Genomic DNA, 22,679 nt, shown 5'->3' on the forward strand with positions numbered 1-22,679 from the left:
GCCCTTTCTGCCAGCAAAAGCATCAGGGGAGATTTGATGGCGTAGAGACTGAGGAAGGTGAAACTAGCTACCCTTCTTTTTCATTAAATGCTTCCTGCAACCACTCCCACCAGATGCAAGGAATTGACCTGAGTGAGTGCTCTCTCCCCCAGCATCCACTGCTGCTGGCTCCCCACTGTGGAACTTTGCTCTCACCTTGGCTCCCCTGGGACAACTCTACCTTCCCAATCCATTTACTCACAGGCAAAGGCAAAGCAAAGGTTTGAATACGCTGAGTAGTCGTTGCCTTTGCTGAGCCTCTCGGGGCTTCTGACTGCGCAGGGTACAAATACAGGCTCAGGCGGAGAGCAGCATAAAGCGGTGACTCCACACAGGAGGGATTTAGGCAGTGCAGTAGTGAGGCTGCACCAGGCAGTGCAAGCTGGTAGGAAAGCAGAGCCCTGAGACAAGGGGCAGAGGGTGCAGTGAGGAGGAGGCTAGGCCTGAGGTGACGAGTGGCAAAGTACAGCCTGGCTGGCACTGGAGAATCTCACAGCTGAAAACATTTGCTTTGGGATAAGCCACCTAGAGCCAGGCCTGGAGCTGTCACAGGTAGAAGGAATCCTCATGGCCAGGGGTTGTACCACTGCACACCCCCTCCCGCTAGGCTGCCCCCAGCAGGCATGTGAGGAAACAGCAGATGCAGCACCAGGGAAAAAGAAGAAAGGCAGCTCAGGCCAGGCAGGGACAGCAACACCACTGCCATTGTTAACAACACTGAGCATCTTTCTGCAGTTTTCATGCTTTCATCTTCTTTTATTACATACTAAATAGGCTTGGGATCCCAGAACCACAAGGGGTTGCTATGTGCCAGTGTGGCTGTCCCTTGGGCTCATCCATTGTCAGGTCTCCCTACTGCCCTGGCACACAATGGTGCCAGTAAGCTGATGGACAAAGCTCCTTGTGCATCTGCCCAGAGAGATTCACAGCAGCTGGATCACAGCCTCCTCATCCAGGCCAAGTTCTTGCAGGCTGGATGAGATGAGGCTCTGTGCTTCTGCTTCCTGGGCATCCTTGTAAAGCTGTCCCAGATTATGAGGCACGCAGGGTAGCAGGGGATGGATAACAGCAGGGTGTACACAGATGTGCCATGCAGAGATGTAGCAGTGAAAACCACCTACTGGAGCCTAGGGCAGTGACCCGGCAGCTGCTGGTGCAGGTGCTGCAGGGTTTGGGAGGCTGTGGGTGGCTGGAGGTTCGGAAGCTCCTCCTGTCAGGTGGATGACAACTTGATGGTGTTGCAGGTGATGGCAGAACACGCTTCTCAAATTTCATCACCCTCCCATACTGTGAAAGATGGAGCTCACCCTCTTTTTGAAGAGAGGGAACTTGCTCTCAGCCCACTGCAGGATGCAGGTGGAACTGGTTGAGGGTTAGCATCACAAAGCTGTCCTTCATTCTAGCTATCCAGGCATATTGGACAGCTGTTGTCCAGACCTGTGGCCATGCTCTTCACACGCCATTGTAGGCTGGGGGAAACTGGGGATGACAACCACTCCTTCTCACCAAGGCTGCAGCAGCCAATATCATGCTAGAAAGAGAAGAGAGACCACTGTGATGGAAGAAGTGCCCAGGTCTGTCAAGAAGGAAACCCTCCCAGCTCTCCAGAGTGACATGCTTCCACCCAGCTCACCTCTCCTTATGCAAGCACAACCCCTAGGTGCCCAGGCTGCCTCAGACTAGTGGAGCCAGGAAAAGTCCTCTGATAGCTGAGCACTGAGAGCTGCACTCAACAGCTTCCCCAGCAAGATGTCAGGACAAATAACTGCCTTGCAGGACACCCTGCATAGTCCTTCAGTGCAGGTGTGAGCTGGCTGGGTGAAACTCAGAGCCCAGATATGAGCATCAAGGAAAGTAGGGTTACTATCTAATACTTGAGGATATCACAGTCAACTGCTTGGACGTGTCACAGTCTATCCCTGGGTGACTTCACCATCCATCATGTGGGCACATCACTCCCTGTAGAACTCCCCTAGCAGTTACCCAGCCACAGCACACATGTCCAACAGCATTACAGCACTGCCACTGCCCACTCCACCCTCTCATCTCTTGTGTTCAGCATCAGTGTTCCACAGCAGTCACTGAGCCCTTGGCTATGTCTTCTCAGGTCCTAGTCAGGTCCTTTTGGCTGTGGCAGAAGTCATTGGTGGAGGTGTTAAAACAGCGTTGGCCCCAGTACAGGATGCTTGAGAGACACCATTTGTCACCCGTCTCCATCTGGACATCAAGCCATTGGCCACTACCCATTGGATGCAACCCTCTAGCCAATTCCTTACCCATCAAACCATCCACCCATTGAATCCATATCTCTCCAATTTAGAAAAAAGGATGTTGTGGGAAACCATGTCAAAGGCCTCTCAGAAGTCAGATAGATGACAACTATTGTCCACTGATGTAGTCACTCCATTGCAGAAAGCCACTAGATTGTTCAGGCAGGACATTCCTTTAGTAAAGCCATGCTGGCTGTTTCAAATCACCTTCCTGTCCTCCTTGTAGCCTATCAGAGTTTCCAGAAGGATCTGTTCCATGATCTTCCCAGGCACAGAGGTGAGGCTGAAGGTCAGTAATTCCTGGGGTCTTCCTTTCTAACTTTTTTTCCAACTGGGTGCAATGTTTCCCTTCTTCCAGTCACCAGGGACCTCATCTGACTGACAAGACTTTTCAAATGTCATGGGCAGTGGCTTGGCGGCTACACTGGCCAGCTCCCCTATGACTCTGGGAGGTGTAAGGCGCAGTTGTGCTAGTTTGAAGCAAGCTAGAATGTTTTGGTAACAGAACTAGATAATGGGCAGTGAAATGAAAACAATTGTGTCTCTTCACTCACAGTCATGCTGAGAACTCTGGGAAGAAGAAGTAAAACATTCTCCATTTTGACTTTCATTCTGCCTTTGCCTTCAGACCTGGTCACATCTCATTAACCTTGCTCCCACTAACCTTGCTCCCTAACCTCTTGGCTGCACCTCTCTTCTTCCTGAGAACTGGGGTAGGGTTGAGAGGGCAAGGGGAGGTGTTGGGGTGGTTTGAGAGCCCCTCCTGGGGACTCAGGTTTCTGGGAGGGGAGTTGTGCTTCTGTATTGTTTATCCTTTGTATAATTCTATATATAACTGTATATATTGTAAATAGCTGCTTGTATATTTGCTGCTGTAAAATAAATAGCTTCATTTATATTCCCAGAGGCCGTCTGAGTTAGCTGGGGCAATTCCAAAAAGTATGGGGGGGCGGGTAAGAGCCCAAACCATCACAGCAGTCCAAAGAGCATTCCATCTCATCACTGTCATCAGGAATCATGGCCCACTTACCTTCAAGGACTGTTGTGGAGGGCCTGTAGGCAAGAAAATGGGCTTATTTATGCCTGGTCTCCCTGGACATGTCTCTCTGCCTGCACCAGGGGTAAACAAGCACAAAGGGGCACAACAGACTGGGGCTATAAAGTCAATTGCCCAGGACACCTGGTTGTGTAAGTCCCCACATGCCCAGCTCGTGTCTCCCTGGTGTAAGCCCATGTGATCCCCATATTTGGGATAGTCCAGGCAAGTGCCTTTTGCCTAGCATGGTAAGGTTTGGCTGACTGCCAACCAGATTGGCTATTTGAGTGGCCAATGAGAGCATTAACTCTCAGCCCACATTTGATATATAGGGGTGCACAGGCTCACGTGCAGCCCTCCCCATATTACTTGCGGCTCCGCCACATTTCTTGCTTGCCTGCCTGCAAACTCCTGGACAGAGCAGCCAGCAGAAATCAGTAGCATAAGGTCAGAGACTGCCATTTCCCCTGAAGCTGGAGGATTCCAGCCTCAAACTCCACAGGCAGAGACCCTGAAGAATTGGACACTTGCAATAGGCTGTGATGTAGCCCCGGAGGGTGATTTCTGATTAATCCAAATTGTGAGTGAATACTTGAATGCCTCTGTAATTTCTGTTACCTCTGCCATAAAGCAGAAAGCAGCTTTAAGCTCAGCTTTGCTGGGCAAATAGTATAAGACCCCAGGTGGCATTAAGCCACAGGGAAAACTCTCTCTGTTAATAGTTTCAATGTTTGCTAGTTATTAATGAGTTTCTGTAGATATATCACACAGTATCACCGAGGTTGGAAGAGACCTCACAGATCATCAAGTCCAACCCTTTACCACAGAGCTCAAGGCTAGACCATGGCACCAAGTGCCACGTCCAATCCTGCCTTGAACAGCTCCAGGGACGGCGACTCCACCACCTCCCCGGGCAGCCCATTCCAGTGTCCAATGACTCTCTCAGGGAAGAACTTTCTCCTCACCTTGAGCCTAAATTTCCCCTGGCGTAGCTTGAGGCTCTGTCCTCTTGTTCTGGTGCTGGCCACCTGAGAGAAGAGAGCAACCTCCTCCTGGCCACAATCACCCCTCAGGTAGTTGCAGACAGCAATAAGGTCACCCCTGAGCCTCCTCTTCTCCAGGCTAACCAATCCCAGCTCCCTCAGCCTCTCCTCATAGGGCTGTGCTCAAGGCCTCTCCCCAGCCTCATCGCCCTTCTCTGGACACGCTCAAGCATCTCAATGTCCCTCTTAAACTGGGGGGCCCAGAACTGAACACAGGACTCAAGGTGTGGTCTAACCAGTGCAGAGTACAGGGGCAGAATGACCTCCCTGCTCCTGCTGGCCACACCATTCCTGATGCAGGCCAGGATGCCACTGGCTCTCTTGGCCACCTGGGCACACTGCTGGCTCATGTTCAGGTAGGTATCAATCAGCACCCCCAGATCCCTCTCTGTTTGGCTGCTCTCCAGCCACTCCGACCCCAGCCTGTATCTCTGCATGGGGTTGTTGTGGCCAAAGTGCAGCACCCTGCACTTGGAGCTATTGAATGCCATCCCATTGGACTCTGCCCATCTGTCCAGGCGGTCAAGGTCCCACTGCAGAGCCCTTCTGCCCTCCAACCCAGCCACATCTGCCCCCAGCTTGGTGTCATCTGTAAACTTGCTGATGACTGACTCCATGCCCTCATCCAGATCATCTATGAAGATGTTAAAGAGGATGGGGCCCAGCACTGATCCCTGAAGGACACCACTAGTGACAGCCGCCAGCTGGATGTGGCACCATTCACCACCACTCTCTGGGTCCGGCCCTCCCGCCAGTTCCTAACCCAGCACAGAGTGTTGCCATCCAAGCCATGGGCTGACAGCTTAGCCAGCAGTTTGCTGTGAGGGACAGTGTCAAAGGCCTTGCTGAAGTCCAGACAGACCACATCCACAGGCCTCCCCACAGCCACCAAGCGGGTCACCTGATCATAGAAGGAGATCAGGTTGGAGAGGCAGGATCTGCCCTTCCTAAACCCATGCTGGCTGGACCTGAGCCCTTGGCCGTCCCTTAGGTGTGCTCTTATCACCCCCAAGATAACCTGCTCCATCAGTTTCCTTGGCACTGAGGTCAGGCTGATGGGTGTGTAGTTCCCAGGTTCCTCCATCCGACCCTTCTTGTGGATGGGGACCACGTTGGCAGTTTCCAGTCTCCTGGGACCTCTCCAGTGAGCCAGGACTGCTGGAAAATGATGGAGAGTGGCTTGGCCAGCTCAGCTGCCAGCTCTCTCAGCACCCTGGGATGGATCCCATCTGGTCCCATGGACTTGTGCGTGTCCAGATGGCTCAGCAGGTCCTGAACTAATTCCTCATGAATTTCCAGGGCAACACACCTCTCCCTGACCCCATCCCCCCATATATCCTAGAATGTCTTCATAACCATGTAAAACAATCCTTTTAATATTAAAGTGCAGTGGTTGGGCGCGGTGAGAGTTGAAATACTGAAGTTAATATATATTTATAAATATCCTCTCACATTAATTGATTTCTCCCCTTCACCCCAACTGGTGTACAGGCAGAATACCCCTCCACGAGTAATTGATGCAGCGAGCCAGGATGCCAGGAACTATGGACCTGTCAGTCTGGCCACACTGCCAGGCAAAGTCATGGAGCAGATATCATCCTGAGTACCACTATCAGTCTAGTCAGCACATGTGCATGAAAGGCAGGTCCTGCTTAACTGACCTGACCTTCTATGACCAGGTAACTTGCTCAGTGGGTGAAAACAAGGCTGTGGATGTAGTTTGGCTGGATGTTGGTAAAGGTCTTTGATATCATATCCCACAGCATCCTTCTGGAAGATCTGTCTCTGTATGGGGTGGATATTCCTGAAGTTTTGTGGTGAAAGGAGTTAAATCCTGCACATGGCTGGTCACAAGCAGTGCTCATCAGGGCTCAGTACTGGGACCACCTCTCTTTTATATCTTTTTCAGTGACCTTGATGAGTGAATTGAGCACTCCCTTGTTAATTTTGCAGGCAACAGAAAGCTGGATGGCAATACTGATCTGCTTGAGGATAGAGAGGCTTTACACAGTTACCTGGACAGACTATATGGATGGGCTGAAGCCCACTGGGGTCAACAAGGCCACATGCCAGATCCTGCATTTGGGTCACAACAACTTGAGAAACGAGTGCTGAAACAACAAAAGCTGTCCAGCAGTGTTAGCTGACAGCTATCTGTACATGAGCCAGTAGCGTGCCCAGGTGGCCAGAAGGACAACAGCATCCTGGCTTGTATGAGGAACAGGATAGCAAGCACCAACAGTCGCCCCTGTACTCAGCACTGGAGAGCCTGCACCTTGCATACTGTGTCCCACTTTGGGCCCCTCATTACAAGACAGACATTGTGATGAGGTGTCAAGGTCCAGAGAACAGAGATTAACACTATCTCTGTCCAGAGGCACAAGACCTGCTCTTACAGATCTCCGTGTTGTGAAATTAAGATGCAAGTGAGGCCACGTATCACCACAAAATGATTTATTAAAGCTGGACAAAACAGAGAGAGAGAGAGAGAGAGAGAGAGAAGGCGGGAGAAGAGATAAAGAGCACAACCGCAAAACAGAGAAGAAACAGGGAAGGAAAAGAGCTGGGATTATATTACCATCAGCCACAGACTAAGGGGGAGAGACAGGTGCACGGCCCAGGGATGATCCGTGAAGCACGCCAGGAGTTTTTCTGGTGGTGCTCTGGTGGTAGTCTGGTGGAGGTCCACACTTTGGCAGGCATTGCTCATGTCTTTTTATACTGTTTTATAGATCAGTGTCCAAGTGCAGCTCCCCAGGGAATCTTCCTGTGTATTCATGCATTCCCAGGGGACCAGTGGCAGCACCAGGGGAGGGCCTCTGCCCCTTCCCTGCACTGCTTATCTGTCCATACCCTGAATACACGTAAGCATTTTCTCTTCAGGGTAGCTGACATGAGATGTACACATTCTGGGCATTCAAGCCAGGCTGAGATCCAGGAATTTTCTCCAAGGCATTGGTTGATATGCATCCCTGAGCTTTTGGCCAAGCACCTAGTCTGAGTCTGGGAGGTTAACAAAGGCAATCTTTAACTTTGTTGATGAACGAGAGAGAGGATTTAGACTCTCACATGAGGCAGTGTGTCCAAGCTGGTGAAGATTCTGGAAAACAAGTCTTATGAGAAATGGCTGAGGGAACTGGGGCTGTTTAGCCTGAACAAGGCTGAGCAGAGACCTACTCACTCTCTGCTACTATGTCAAAGGAGGTTGCAGCAAGAGGGGTGTTGGTCTTTACTCCCTAGTAGTCATAGGTCAAGAGGAAACAGCTTCAGGTTGCACAAAGAAAAATTCCTTCACTGAAAGAGTTGTCAGCCACTGAAACAGCCTACCCAGGGAAGAGGTTGAATCACTCCTGAGGTACTTGAAAGGATATGTAGACATGGTTCTTAGGGACATGATTTAGCAGTGGACTTAGTAGTGTTAGATTAATAGTTGAACTTGATGATCTTAGAATTCCCTTCTAACCTAAAGGAACCAGAATTTTCTTTAATCAGAAACTCCAGAAAGTTGCTTCCATTTTTCCACTGAGTCTAGTTCAGAGACATCCTAGCATTTCCCTTGCTCTTGGGCTTTCAGTCTACAAGACATCGTAACAGGTCTATTTGTCAGTTACAAGCAGTTACAATTGTCTAGAAAATCTATAAATTGTAAGGTAGAAGAAAATAAATAGGTCATGTCCTGGGCTGATGGAGCAGCTGGAGTCTATTGGTTCTCCAAACAAACACTTCCAAAACTCATAACTAGGAAGTTGTACCTTGACTGCTTCCTGAGGTTTGCTTCCTTTGAAGCTGAGTTACTTCCTTTGAAGCCCTGGTTCAGATTTTGTCTCTATTCCTATGTATATCCAGCAACAGCCAAACTCGAAGCACTAACAAAGTTTTAAGAGTCAGGACAGAGAATGACATTTACTCTGCCTACAGGCAAGTGCACCAGATAGGTTGGTAGCCCTTGCTTCTTGGCAAGAGTATTTAAAATCAAGCTAGCAACACACATCAGCCTCTCCAGTTTACAGAGTCATAGAATCATAGAGTGGCTTGGGTTGGAATGGATCATTGAAGACCACCTAGTTTCAACCCTTCTGCTATGGGCAGAAACAATTTTCTCTGATCAGATTGTTCTAAGCCCCTTCCACCCTGACTCTGGATGTTTGCAGAGATGGGGCATACACAGCTTTTCTGGGCAAGCTTTCAAGTATCTCTGCTTCTTTTTTCATAGTTTTTCCATTATACCTAATCTAAACCTAGCTTCCTTTAGTCTAAAACTATTGCTCCTGACAGTTGTCTGAATTGCTTCCACTTTTCTTCCTAGGTAGATCTGTCACTGAGTTACTACAACTTGAACCTTAGGGAGTTTTGTGTTTCAACTCCTCATTCTACTCCTTCACCTCGTATAGCACCCAATGAAAATGCTATGTGGAGCCTTGCAGAAGGCTTAGCTGCATCCATTGACCTCTGAGCAGCATGACACAGCCACAGGGCAACATGAGGAACATTGTTGTGCTGAAGAGCAAGGCAAAGTTAGAAGTTTAAGATGCTTGAAGGTCTGTGTATGCGACATGCCAACGCATCTGTCCATGCAAACAGTCAACTCTGATCTACACAAACAAGACAGGAACATGAAAAATGGCAGATAGAAAAAAAAAACACCAAAAAGGTGAATACAAGTTTAAACAAAGTGCTCACGAACAATGGGCATTATGAAGACAATCACAAGTATCAGTAAAGATACAAACTTTGCAAATCCAGGACCATCAAGGATGTGTCAACATGGTGGATAAGGATATTAAAAGGAAAAAAACATATCAGGAAGGAGGGGGGGGAAAGGTTTATATAAGAGCCAAATCATGTGGGTGAGACTGAGCAGCCCTGAGCCAGATGGACACAGTAAAAGAGGTCTGGTCTGTTTTGCTCTGACCATATGTGTGTCTGACTGGATTTTGTGCTCAAAGAGGGCACTGAGGTGATTTCCTACAGCTAAGAGAACATAGGGGACACTTCCTAAAGCTGGGAAGTTCAGCTTAGTAGAGAGAAATGGTGACCTGAAATTAAGCTTGCCATCTCAATTCTCTCAGCTGACAATACCACTTCAATAACACCAGAAACTTTAACTGGACAGATGGGCAGAGTCCAAGGGGATGGCGTTCAATAGCTCCAAGTGCAGGGTGCTGCACTTTGGCCACAACAACCCCATGCAGAGATACAGGCTGGGGTCGGAGTGAGTGGAGAGCAGCCAGACAGAGAGGGATCTGGGGGTACTGTTCGATACCTGCCTGAACATGAGCCAGCAGTGTGCCCAGGTGGCCAAGAGAGCCAGTGGCATCCTGGCCTGCATCAGGAATGGTGTGGCCAGCAGGAGCAGGGAGGTCATTCTGCCCCTGTACTCTGCACTGCTTAGACCACACCTTGAGTCCTGTGTTCAGTTCTGGGCCCCCCAGTTTAGGAGGGACATTGAGATGCTTGAGCGTGTCCATAGAAGGGCGATGAGGCTGGGGAGAGGCCTTGAGCACAGCCCTACGAGGAGAGGCTGAGGGAGCTGGGATTGGTTAGCCTGGAGAAGAGGAGGCTCAGGGGAGACCAGCACCAGAACAAGAGGACACAGCCTCAGGCTGTGCCAGGGGAGATTTAGGCTTGAGGTGAGGAGAAAGTTCTTCACTGAGAGAGTCATTGGACACTGGAATGGGCTGCCCGGGGAGGTGGTGGAGTCACCATCCCTGGGGCTGTTCAAGGCAAGGCTGGATGTGACACTTGGTGCCATGGTCTAGCCTTGAGCTCTGTGGTAAAGGGTTGGACTTGATAATCTGTGAGGTCTCTTCCAACCCTGATGATACTGTGATACTGTGATAACTGCATCACACCAAGGGTTTCTCTGTGAAGGAAGACTCTAGCCTACTGTAAAGCAAATTAGAAGGAAAGCCATGAGCCTTGCTGTGAATACAATGCTGTTAGGTTGTTTACTCACTCACCTAAGGACTTTTTTTTCCCTCAAGGATGAACTTTGATAGTTACTTTTGGAGAGTTCACAAGTGGAAAACAAATCAAAGTGCATTTATTTGTAACCACAGACAATCTCAGCATGTTAGTGACACTGTCACACTAATGCAACGAGACTGTTTGCACAACCTGGGAGCAGAGTCAGGGGCACATCTTACATCCTGATAATGCCACTACTGACACTTGGCTTTAAGGCCCAGGATAAGTGCAACTCTAAGACAGAAAACTCTATGTATATTTGATTTACACAACCCTGAACAAACATTCTGACTTAGCTCCTCTGGCCTTTGTGTGTGAACAGGCTGCTAAACACACCTTTAGCTTTAAGTTTCAGATGAGGCAGTTTTCAGTCAGGCTTACAGGAAGGCTGCTGTAAGAGCTGCTGGAGTCTTTTCTCCAGGCTGAACTTAATCAGTTCCCTCAGGCTGTCACCAGGAAAGGTGCTCCAGCCCTCTGATCATCTTCATGGCCCTCCTCTGGACCCACTCCAGCAGTTCAATATCCTTCTTATGCTGGGAGCACCAGAACTGGACACAGTACTCCTGGTGGGGTCTCCTGAGAGCAGAACGGAGGGGAAGAATCACTCCCCTTGGCCTGCAGATCACACTTCTTTTGATGCAGCCCAGGACACAGTTGGTCTTCTGTGCTGCAAGCACACATTGCTGGCTCATGTTCAGTTTTTCATTAACCAACATCCTCAAGTCCTTTTCCTCAAGACTGCTCTTGAGCCACTCACCCAGCCTATATTTGTGCTTGGGATTGCCCTGATCTATATGAAGGACCTTGCACATGGCCTTTTTCAGTTTTGTGAGACTGGCTTGGGCCCATCCCTCTGGATACCATCCCATCCCTCCAGCATGTCAACCTGACCACACAGCTCGGTGTCATCCACAAGCTTGCTGAGGGTGCACAATGCCACCGTCTATGTCACTGACAAAGATGTTAAACATCACTGGTCCCAGTACCCAACACCAGACAGACACCACTGGTCACTGGTCTCCATGTGGACATTGACCCATTGACTAGAACTCTCTGAATGCAGTCATCCAGCAAATTCCTTGTCCAGTGACTGGTCCACTCTTAAAATTCATGATTGTCCAATTTTGGTACAGCAATAGACACTTTACACGGGCCCAGGATGGTGACATCAGTTGCTCTTCTTTATACACTGATTCAGGTACCTTTCTGCCAGACAGCTTTCCAGACACACTTCCACAAGTCTGTAACACTACTTGTGGTTGTTGTGACCCAAGTGCAGAACCTGGCATCTGGCCTTCTTGAACCTCATCCTGTTAGCATTGAGTCAATGTCCCCAAGTCCCTCTGTAGAGCCTCCCTACTCTCCTGCAGATCAACACTGCCACCTAACTTGGTGTCATCTGCAAACTTACTGCTGACACACTCTGTGTCTCTATCAAAGTCATCAATAAATATGTTAAACAGAAGCGATCCCAACACTGAGCCCTGGGGGACACCACTTGTGACCAGCTACCAGCTGGATTTAGCTCCACTGACCATGACCCTTTGGGTCCTTTCCTCCCACAATGCTTTCTCCAGGAGAGCTGAACTTGTACAAGCCATGAGCAGTCAGTTTGTTCATGGGCATTCTGTGGGAGACAGTGTCAAAGGCTTTTCTAAAGTTGAGATAGACAATATCCACAGCCCTTCCCTCATCCAAGAGCAAGGTCATCTTGTCATAGAAGGAGATCAGATTCATCTGGCAGGACCTACCCTTCATAAACCCATGTTGTCTGTGTCTGATTCCCTGGCTGTTTCCTGTGTGGCGTGTAATGGCACTTGAGATGCCCTGCTCCATGACCTTCCTTGGTACCAAAGTCACAGTATCACAGTACCATCAGGGTTGGAAGAGACCTCACAGATCATCAAGTCCAACCCTTTACCACACAGCTCAAGGCCAGACCATGGCACCAAGTGCCACGTCAAACCTTGCCTTGAACTGCCCCAGTGACGGCGACTCCACCACCTCCCCGGGCAGCCCATTCCAGTGTCCAATGACTCTCTCAGTGAAGAACTTTCTCCTCACCTCCAGCCTAAATCTCCCCTGGTGCAGCCTGAGGCTGTGTCCTCTCATTCTGGTGCTGGCCACCTGAGAGAAGAGAGCAACCTCCTCCTGGCCACAATCACCCCTCAGGTAGTTTTAGACAGCAATAAGATCACCCCTGAGCCTCCTCTTCTCCAGGCTAACCAATCCCAGCTCCCTCAGCCTCTCCTCGTAGGGCTGTGCTCAAGGCCTCTCCCCAGCCTCATCGCCCTTCTCTGGACACGCTCAAGCATCTCAATGTCCCTATTAAACTGGGAGGCCCAGAACTGAACACAGGACTCAAGGTGTGGTCTAACCAGTGCAGAGTACAGGGGCAGAATGACCTCCCTGCTCCTGCTGACCACACCATTCCTGATGCAGGCCAGGATGCCACTGGCTCTCTTGGCCACCTGGGCACACTGCTGGCTCATGTTCAGGTGGGTATCAATCAGCACCCCCAGATCCCTCTCTGTCTGGCTGCTCTCCAGCCACTCCGACCCTAGCCTGTATCTCTGCATGGGGTTGTTGTGGCCAAAGTGCAGCACCCTGCACTTGGAGCTATTGAATGCCATCCCCTTGGACTCTGCCCATCTGTCCAGGCGGTCAAGGTCCCGCTGCAGAGCCCTTCTGCCCTCCAACTCAGTCACATCTGCCCCCAGCTTGGTGTCATCTGCATACTTGCTGATGACTGACTCCAGGCCCTCATCCAGACCATCTATGAAGATGTTAAAGAGGATGGGTCCCAGCACTGATCCCTGAGGGACACCACTAGTGACAGCTGCCAGCTGGATGTGGCACCATTCACCACCACTCTCTGGGTCCGGCCCTCCCGCCAGTTCCTAACCCAGCACAGAATGTTGCCATCCAAGCCATGGGCTGACAGCTTAGCCAGCAGTTTGCTGTGAGGGACAGTGTCAAAGGCCTTGCTGAAGTCCAGACAGACCACATCCACAGGCCTCCCCACAGCCACCAAGCGGGTCACCTGATCATAGAAGGGGATCAGGTTGGAGAGGCAGGATCTGCCCTTCCTAAACCCATGCTGGCTGGACCTGAGCCCTTTGCCATCCCTTAGGTGCACTCTTTTCACCCCCAAGATAACCTGCTCCATCAGTTTCCCTGGCATTGAGGTCAGGCTGATGGGTCCATAGTTTCTTGAATCCTTTCTTCCTTTCTTGTACACTGTCCTGGAGTCCTGTATACCCCTAAATTCCTCTCCCTCTGTGGTTTGAATGGGAGAGGAAAAAGTTACAAAAAGATCTGTTTCCCCCCCCCTGCCCTGCAGGTTTGAAGGGGGGAGCAAGGGGTCCTTCCAGTACGAGCAGTGCCTGTGCAGTGCCTGCACTGGAATCGGGCTGTGATTGGCTGTGGTCTTCGTGCCTAGGCAGTGGTAACTCTGCTCTTTGTCTAGGAAGGGTATAAATATTGGGGGACTTCCCACCTTGGGGTTCCCACCTTAGAGATCGTGCCTGCCTGAGCGTTGATGCCTGCCTGAGACTTCTCCCTCCCTCCTCACCTGGCCTGGATAGATTCTACAGAACCACAGAATGGTATGGGCTGGAAGAGACCTTTGGAGTCCAACCTCCTGCTAAAGTACGCAGGCCTGGATCAGGTTGCATTGGAATGCATCCATGTGAGTCTTGAAAGTGTTCAGAGAAGAAGACCTCTTCATGCTCTGTCACCCTCAAAGTAAAGAAGTTTTTCCTTACGTTCAAGAGGAACCTCCTGTGTTCTCCTTTGTACTGTTGTTCCTTGTCCTATCACTGGGCACTTAAAAGAGCCCATATCCATGTTCATGACCTTCACCCTTTAGATAGCTACACACACTGATAATATTCCCTGTGTCTTCTCTTTTTCAGGCTAAAGCGACTCAGAACTCTCAGCCTATCCCTCTAAGAGAGATGCTAACCATCTTTATGGCACTCCACTGGACTCTCTCCAGTAGTTGCCCATCTCTCTGGAACCGGGGAGCCAAGAACTGGACACTACTCCACATGCTGCCTCACCAGAACAGAGTAGAGGAGGAGGAGAATCACCTTTGACCTGCTGGCCAATATATTGTTAGCCTTTTTGGTCACAAGGACCTGTTGCTGGCTCATGGACTCTCAGGTCCTTTTCTGCAGAGCTGCTTTCCATCAGGACAACCCCTAACCTATGCTGAAGCACTGAATTATTCTTCCCCTGGTGAAGAAGTCTGCAATTGCATTTGAACTTCATGGGGTCCCCCTCTCCCAGCTTTCCTGCCTCTCTAGGTCTCACTGAACAGCAGCCCAGCTCTCTGGTGTGTCAGCCACTCCTCACAGTTTTGTATCATCAGCAAACTTGCTGAGGATACTCTGTTCCTTCATCCAAGTTGATGAGTATGTTTAACTGCATCAGTACTGACCCCCAGGAACACCACTAGCTAAAGGCCTACAACTAGACCCTGCATTGTGGATCACACCACTCTAAGCCCTTCCGTCAGCCAGTTCTTCATCCACCTGTCTACTCATCTAATCCTCACTTCCTAGCACCCAGCCCTGTCCTATCAACTAGAGCATGGCACTAAGTGCCTCATCCAGGCTTTTTCTGAACACCTCCAGGGATGGCAACTCCACCACCTCCCTGGGCAGCCCATTCCAATGCCAATCACTCACTCTGACAACAACTTCCTCCTAACATCCAGCCTAGACCTCCCCCGGCACATCTTGAGACTGTGTCCCCTTGTTCTGCTGCTGGTTGCCTGGGAGAAGAAGCCGACTGCCACCTGGCTACAATGTCCCTTCAGGTAGTTGTAGACAGCAATGAGGTCGCCTCCGAGACTCCTCTTTCCTAGGCTAAACGACCGCAGCTCCTTTAGCCTCTCCTCACGGGGCGTACTCGCTGCGCGTCCGCCTGTGTTTACCGCTTCCCGGTGCCTTGGTTACGGAAAAGACGACGGTGCGCGGCTGCTGCTTGCTGGTCACCGGCAAACGGTGCAGCATAGCAGAGGGCCGGCACCATCGGGGAGTGAACGCAGCCCAGCATTGCTTCGCGCCGCCCGCGCACCTCGACCGCCCCTCTGCGGCCAGCAGTCTCCCCCGGGACGGGCAGGATCAGCGCGCACCAGGCTCCGCCGCGTCCGCTCCGGGAACAGAAAGACAGACAGACGGGCGGGCGGACGGGCTGGGAGGGCGCACGCCGCGCCGGGGGTGCCAGCGAGGCGTCGGCAGCCGGGACGGGTGGCTTCGAGCGCGCCCCGGCGGCCAGCGGTCGGTCGGTTGTGTTCTGTCTGACGGGGAACAGCGCTGCTGGGATCTTGGCTGCGCGGCACAGCCTGCCCCACAGCCTGTCCGCTTTGATCTCTCCCAGACCTGCCTCCCGTGCTCCTGGTCTGTGGAAGAGGACAAAAGACACACAGACACGCAACTCAGTAAGAGCTATCGAGCAGGTATGTTTAGCACAGCGCCGGGGGTGGGGGATCGCGCCGCCAAACCTTCACAGCCTGCACTGGCACAAGCTGTTATTTGCTTTAGAAGAGCATACATAGTCAAGGTAAGAGGTAGGCCTAATGAAGTCATTTCATAGAGCAGGTGTAGTTATTAAAATTAGTTCTTGGAAGTCCTTAACATAGGAATCCTGTTCTCTGCCCCGATTTTGCCCTCCTAGTGGTCTTCTGGTGGTCGTCTGAGGTGAAGGCCAGCAGTCTTCCTCACTGTACTTTTCACCTTCAGTCCAATTTCACAGCTGGCTTCCTCTTTTTTAATTGCTTCCTTACCTTCAAGGTCCCAGTTTCCTTTTATCTCTGGACCAGCATCCTCCCTCTTCGTCGAGAGATACAAACTTCGACATTTATGGTTACATGTTACAGCTGTCCAGCTAAGTGCTACACACATCTTCTTAATCAAGAGTGTGCATCTGGTCTGCGGGGCCCTGCATTCGTGAAACTTAAGAGACCCTTCACCAATATTCTTCGAGTCTCAAATCCTTGCTGATGAATCCCAAACATCCCAAAGCTACCCTAAGGTCTCAAAATCCCCCCAACCCTCATAAAGACCTTCTTGACTTTCTTCAACAGCTCTTGACTCCTTCCCAGAGTGTGCCCTGCAGCCTGCCTTGATGCCCCCAGTCACCCTCATCCCTATGCCAGCAGCCCAGAAAACCCTAAACCCTGCTCCAGGGTGGTCCTGGTTACCCCTGCATCCTACTCAAGTATTCCAAATAATCTCCAATCCTGTCATAGTACACTCCTAAAACATATTTCAAAAGCCCCCAAACAGGTCAGAATACTTCAGAGAATGTCATGCAGATGTTGTGATGTGAATACAGTGAAAAGCTGCCCAAGTTACCCCAGGCCTTCTTCACAGCCCCAGAAAATCCCAGGTCTTATTTCTGGAGTCCTGGAAAGTCCTCCTCCAAACATGTCCAGACCCTCATTTCCCACAAAGACACCACAAACCTTTCTCCTAACACAGAAAACATCCACAGGTCCTTCATAAAAGCCAACAAAGTCCCAAAATTCTGCCTCCAGGTCCCCAGAGATTTTCCTCTTTCCACTGCAAGGACTCCAAAGCCTTGCTTCTGAGACAGGAAAATAAATCAAATCCAAGTGCCCTGAAGACCAGCCTAAAATGGCCCAAGTGGTCCCCAACGCCCTAAACTCTGTTTCCAAGCTGTTCAAACCTCTCCCAATGTCCCAGATTGAGAACTATAGGGTTAAAAATCCTCTGGGGACTAGAAGATTGTTATTCAACCCCATAATTCTGCTATCTCTTTATAAGCTCACAGCAAGGCTAGCTCGCTCTCCTTTGCTCCTCCTCCTGCCCTGTGTTGGATGGGAGCCACTTTATTGAGACAAATATCTAAGGAGCAGACCTGTTTTGAGACCCCCGGAGGCTAATGTTTAAGGCCTCTTGAATGGCAGAGGTGGGGGGGGGGGGGGGGAGGACTGGAGCACTAGGGATTATAGATTTAGTTTTGGGCTGGGGGAAACTTCAAGGGGGTTCACCATGGGTGCTGTAGCTGTATACACAGTTATAGACAGAAATAGACAAAGTAAAAGGTAATACAGAAACACAACAGCCCTCCCAGAAACCTGAGTCCCCAGGAGGGGCTCTCAACCACCCTTCCACCTTCCCCCTACCCCTCTCAACCTTACCCTGGCCCCAAGGGAGAATAGAGGTTCAGCCAGGGGGTTAGAAAGCAAAGCGGATTAATTAAAGAAACAGAGGGTGAGGTTAGAAAGAGATGCAGCTCAGCCAGTTCCCCAGAAGAAGTACCTCATCTATGTTTGGATTCTTGTTTTTATACATCTCAGCAAGCCTGTGAGGGAACTAGACATCACCACTGTTTTCCTTCTACAGCCTGTAATCTAGTTCTTCTCACCAAAACATTCTAGCTAGCTTCAAACTAGCACTTATGTATTCAATGATTTTTGCAAAATGCAGTTTAATATACATAAAGTTTAAGATATGTGTAAACTATTCATGCAGTTATCTTAGCACATGCTTAGGTTTATCTTTAAGGGTCTTACAGAGGTCATCTGGGGAAGCATACCCCAACTATTTTCTTTTATTTGGTCATGGGTGACCTCTAGATATAACCTGTGTTTCTCCTGGAAGGATAGGCTCCAAACATGCCCTAAACCAGACAGTGGGCTGGGTGTTTCTAAAACTGGTGACCTGGACATGGCCCAGACTTGCCTGGACATGTTCTGCATCCAGAAAAACCAGGTGCACGTGTGGCACATGATCCGACCTTGTGGCACACATAGCAACTGTATATACCTCTGGTCATCTTTGGACAAACTCGATTCCACAGGTGAAAGTATTGAGTTTCTCCCTTTAACTTCCATCTGCTATTGGTCATTATTGCCTAAGGAAAGTTATATTAGTATTGCCCCAAAGGGTATTGCCTTGTATTGCCTGAAGAAACAAGAAGGGCTGCTGCCGAGGCTGCAGCTAAAAAAACCCTCTCGTAGCAAACAACTCTACAGCTGCCATGTGAAAAGCTGCAGGGAGAAGAGGTGCTCCAGAACTGTGAGCCTCACCATGTGCACCGATAGCCACCCTGAGCACCAGAGAAAACCCCAAGCTGCAGCCTGCAGCCGCCTGCAGCCGCTGCTTGCCTGCACACAGCAAAGGGACATGTCCCTTGTAACAGCAGCATAGCCATGAGTAAACCTGGCAAATCACAGAATCACAGAAATAACCAGAATTAAGTGCCTCATCCAGTCTCCTTTTAAACATCTCCAGAGATGGTGACTCCACCACCTCCCTGGGCAGCCCATTCCAATGCCAATCACTCTTGCTGTGAAGAACTTCTTCCCAACATCCAGCCTAAACCTGCCCTGCTGCAGATGCAGACTGTGTCCCCTTGTTCTGTCCCTGGTTGCCTGGGAGAAGAAAGCAGTCCCCACCTGGCTACAGCCTCCCTTCAGGTAGCTGTAGAGAGCAATGAGGTCTCCCTTGAGCCTCCCCCAGGCTGCACACCCCCAGCTCCCTCAGCCTCTCCTCACAGGGCTGTGCTCCAACCCCCTCACCAGCCTTGGTGCCCTTCTCTGCACATGTTCAAGCACCTCAACGTCTTTCTTAAGTTGAAGGGCCCAGAACTGGACGCAGGACTCAAGGTGTGACCTAATCACAGTATCATCAGGGTTGGAAGAGATCTCACAGATCATCAAGTCCAATCATTGCTGAGTACAGGAGCAGAATAACTGCCCTGATCCTGCTGGCCACACTATTCCTGATATAGGCCCAATCTAACCTTGTAAAGTCACCCATAAAGGTTCGATGTGTCCCCGCCTTGCTTAGTGGCTATAAAGTCCCCTAGTGTGCCAGCAGCATTACTGACATGAATCTCTTTCCAGTTTGAATTAATGTTTGCACTTCTGGTTCTGTTTAACTGCTCAAACTGCCTCTTCCCTGTGTAAATAACCACAACCCTGCATTCATACCTTGTGTAGGAGTCTAAATCCTCTTGGTCATCAACAAAGATTGCATCGTCTCTCCCTAATCAATAAAGATAAAGATTGCCCTTGTTAACCTCCCAGACTCAGACTAGGTGCTTGGCCTAAAGCTCGAGGATGCAAATCAACAGACAATGCCTTGGAGGAAATTCCTGGACCTCATTCTGGCTGGAATGCCCAGGATGTGTACATCTCACATCAGCTACCCTGAAGAGAAAAGGCTTCTGTGTATTCAGGGTACGGACAAGGACAGCGCAGCGAGGGGGCAGAGTCCCTCGCCCAGTGCTGCCGCCGGGCCCCTGCAAACACAGAAGTACACAGGAAGATTCCCTGGGAAGCTGCACCTGGACACCCACCTGAAAAACTGTATAAAAGCTAGGAGCAAGGCCTACGAAGTGTGGACCTCCACCAGACTACCAAGGCTGCATCTCCACAGCTGCACCACCACCACCACCATCACCACCACCAGAGCTGTTCTACACTGTAGGAACGCCTGACGAACTCCACAGAAGATCATCCCTGGGCTACACGCCTGTCCCTCTCTCTCTCCCCCCGATCTTTGACTGAGTCTAATGCGACCCCAGCTCTTTTCCTTCCCTGCTTCTTCTCTTCTCCATCCTTCTCTTTATCTCTCCCTGCCCTTCTCTCTCTCTCTCCCTCTGTTTTGTCCAACCTTATCCTTTAATAAATAGTTTTGTGGTGATTTATGGTCTCGTTTGCACCTTAATTTCACAACAGGGAAATCCATAAGAACAGATCTTGCTGCTCTGGACAGAGATAGTGTTCATCTCTGTTCTCTGGACCTTGACACCTTGTAAGTAAGTTTTCTGGTGAGATTTAATATCAATATTTTCCATCATTTTCATTAATATTTCTACCTGCTTAGTAATATTAATAATTCCTCTCATATAATTCATATAATTTGTTGTTTTAAAAATATGAAATCTGCTGGCTCTTCAGATATAGAACTTTGATAGTGATTGTAACAATAAAAGCAATAATGGAGACCTCCACAGGGATGGAAGAAGTTCCTTAACCCACTACACTCTGCTTCAGGGCCCTCAAACACCTGTCTCTGCACTCACCTGTAGCCTACCCAGCTGCAGGATCCCACCCTGTTGGACTACGTGCAGCAGCCCTGACATCCCATGTCTATGTCTCCCTGCAGACATGCCCCACAAGAATGCAGAAGCAGCTTGCTGCCTTACCAGGACATGACCATATGCTTTCAGGTCCAAATTTGGTCTGCCACTATGCTCAGACTGAGGAGCTTCCAGGATGTTGTCTCAGCACCAAGGAACATGACAATAAAGAGTGATGGGCAGGGCCAGGACAAAGAAGAGAATCAGTGGGCATACAAGGGCTACCCACCCAGAGAGGCCAGTGCTTTGGGCACAGGAGCTGCCTGCACCATGACAATGCAAAGGAGCCCAGGACAGCCAGAAGAGCAACAGTTTTTGACTGCTTCCTCAGCTCCTTTGAAGACTTGCTGCTGAAACTGACACTGTGCTACTGTGAGGCCAGCTCCTGAGGGAGTAAGATCTGTTTGGAGAGGAGAGCCCCTCTGTCTCCTGCCCCAGCTGGAGACTCTCCAGCTGTAGGTGGACAGGCCACCCCTCTGTGGGTGACTGGGATTTTGAGGCCTGCCACTTTTGTGGTGACCAGCAAACTTATGCAGAATCAGCCTGAACGTCTTTGGCTTGTCAGTGGTGACAAGCACCACCCATTGGCAACCTTTTCTCTCCCCCTTGCATACTACATGCCTCTCAAACCAGCATTCCCTAAGCAAGACCTCCCCTCTTCCCTTCACAAATTATTGGTGAAGGGTAAACAGATTAAGGAGTGGCTGGGCAGGGGCTACAGCTGCACCTGCCACCTCTTTTTTTGCCACTGTGATTCCTTAGTTCCAGAGAAAACCCAGTGAAGATTCTCTGTTTTCCCAGACTTTTATGAGAACATGTCCTGCACTGATCTTCAAAGGGGAAAGAATAAAGAGCGTTTCTGTCAATGTATGAATGGCAGAGAAGAGCCAAGGACAACCTCCAGTCCTTGTTAGATAGAGAGGGGAACATAGTGACAAAGGATGAGGAAAAGGCAGAGGTGCTTAACACCTTCTTTGCCTCAATCTTCAATAGTGGCACAGGTTGTCTCCAGGACAGCTGGACTCCTGAGCTGGCAGATGGAGTAAGGGACCAGTACAGTCCCCCTCTAATCCACAAGGAAGAAGTAAAGGATCTGCTGAGCCACTTGGATCCTCACAAGTCCATGGGACCAGACGGGATCCACCCTAGAGTGCTGAGAGAGCTGGCAGCTGAGCTGGCCAAGCCACTCTCCATGATTTACCAACAGTCCTGGCTCACTGGAGAGCTCCCCAAAGACTGGAAGCTGCCAATGTGATACCCATCCACAAGAAGGGTCGTAAGGAGGAGCCAGAAAACTACAGAGCTGTGAGCCTGAGCTCAGTGCCAGGCAAGGTCATGGAACAGGTCATCTTGAGTGCCACCACAAAGCACCTACAGGATGGCCAAGGGATCAGGCCCAGCCAGCATGGGTTTAGGAAGGGCAGGTCCTGTCTCACCAACCTGATCTCCTTTTATGATCAGGTTCCCTGCCTGGTGAATGTGGGGAAGGCTGTGGATGTAGTCTACCTGGACTGCAGCAAAGCCTTTGGCACAATCTGCCACAACAAGCTCCTGGCCAAGCTGGCAGCTCATAGCTTGGACAGATTCACTCTGATAGGGGTCAAGAACTGGCTGGAGGGCTGGGCCCAGAGAGTGGTGGTGAATGGTGCCACATCCAGTTGGCAGCTGTCACTAGTAGTGTTCCCCAAGGATAAGTGCTGGGCCCAGTCCTGTTCAATATCTTTATTGATGATCTGGATGAGGGGATTGAGTCCAGCATCAGTAAGTTTGCAGATGACCCCAAGCTAGGAGCAGGTGTGGATCTGTTGGAAGGTAGGAGAGCACTGCAAAGGACTTTGCCAGGCTGTATGAGTGGGCAGGTGCCAATGGGATGAAATTGAACAAGGCCAAGTGCAGGGTCCTACAGCTTAGCCACAACAACCCCAAGCAGTGCTACAGGCTGGTGAGCAGCCAGGCAGAAAGGGACACAAAGATTCTGGTAGATACTGACTGATGATGAGCCAGCAGTGTGCCCAGGTGGCCAGGAGAGCGAATGGCATCCAGGCCTGCATCAGGAACAGTGTGGCCAGTAGGACAAGGGAGGTTATTCTTCCCCTGTACCCAGTACTGGTCAGGTCACACCTTGAGTCCTGTGTCCAGTTCTGGGCTCCTCAATTCAAGAGAGATGTTGAGGTGCTGGAAGGTGTCCAGAGAAGGGCA

This window comes from Pogoniulus pusillus, chromosome Z (genome assembly GCF_015220805.1).
Source record: "Pogoniulus pusillus isolate bPogPus1 chromosome Z, bPogPus1.pri, whole genome shotgun sequence".
Classification (NCBI taxonomy): domain Eukaryota; kingdom Metazoa; phylum Chordata; class Aves; order Piciformes; family Lybiidae; genus Pogoniulus; species Pogoniulus pusillus.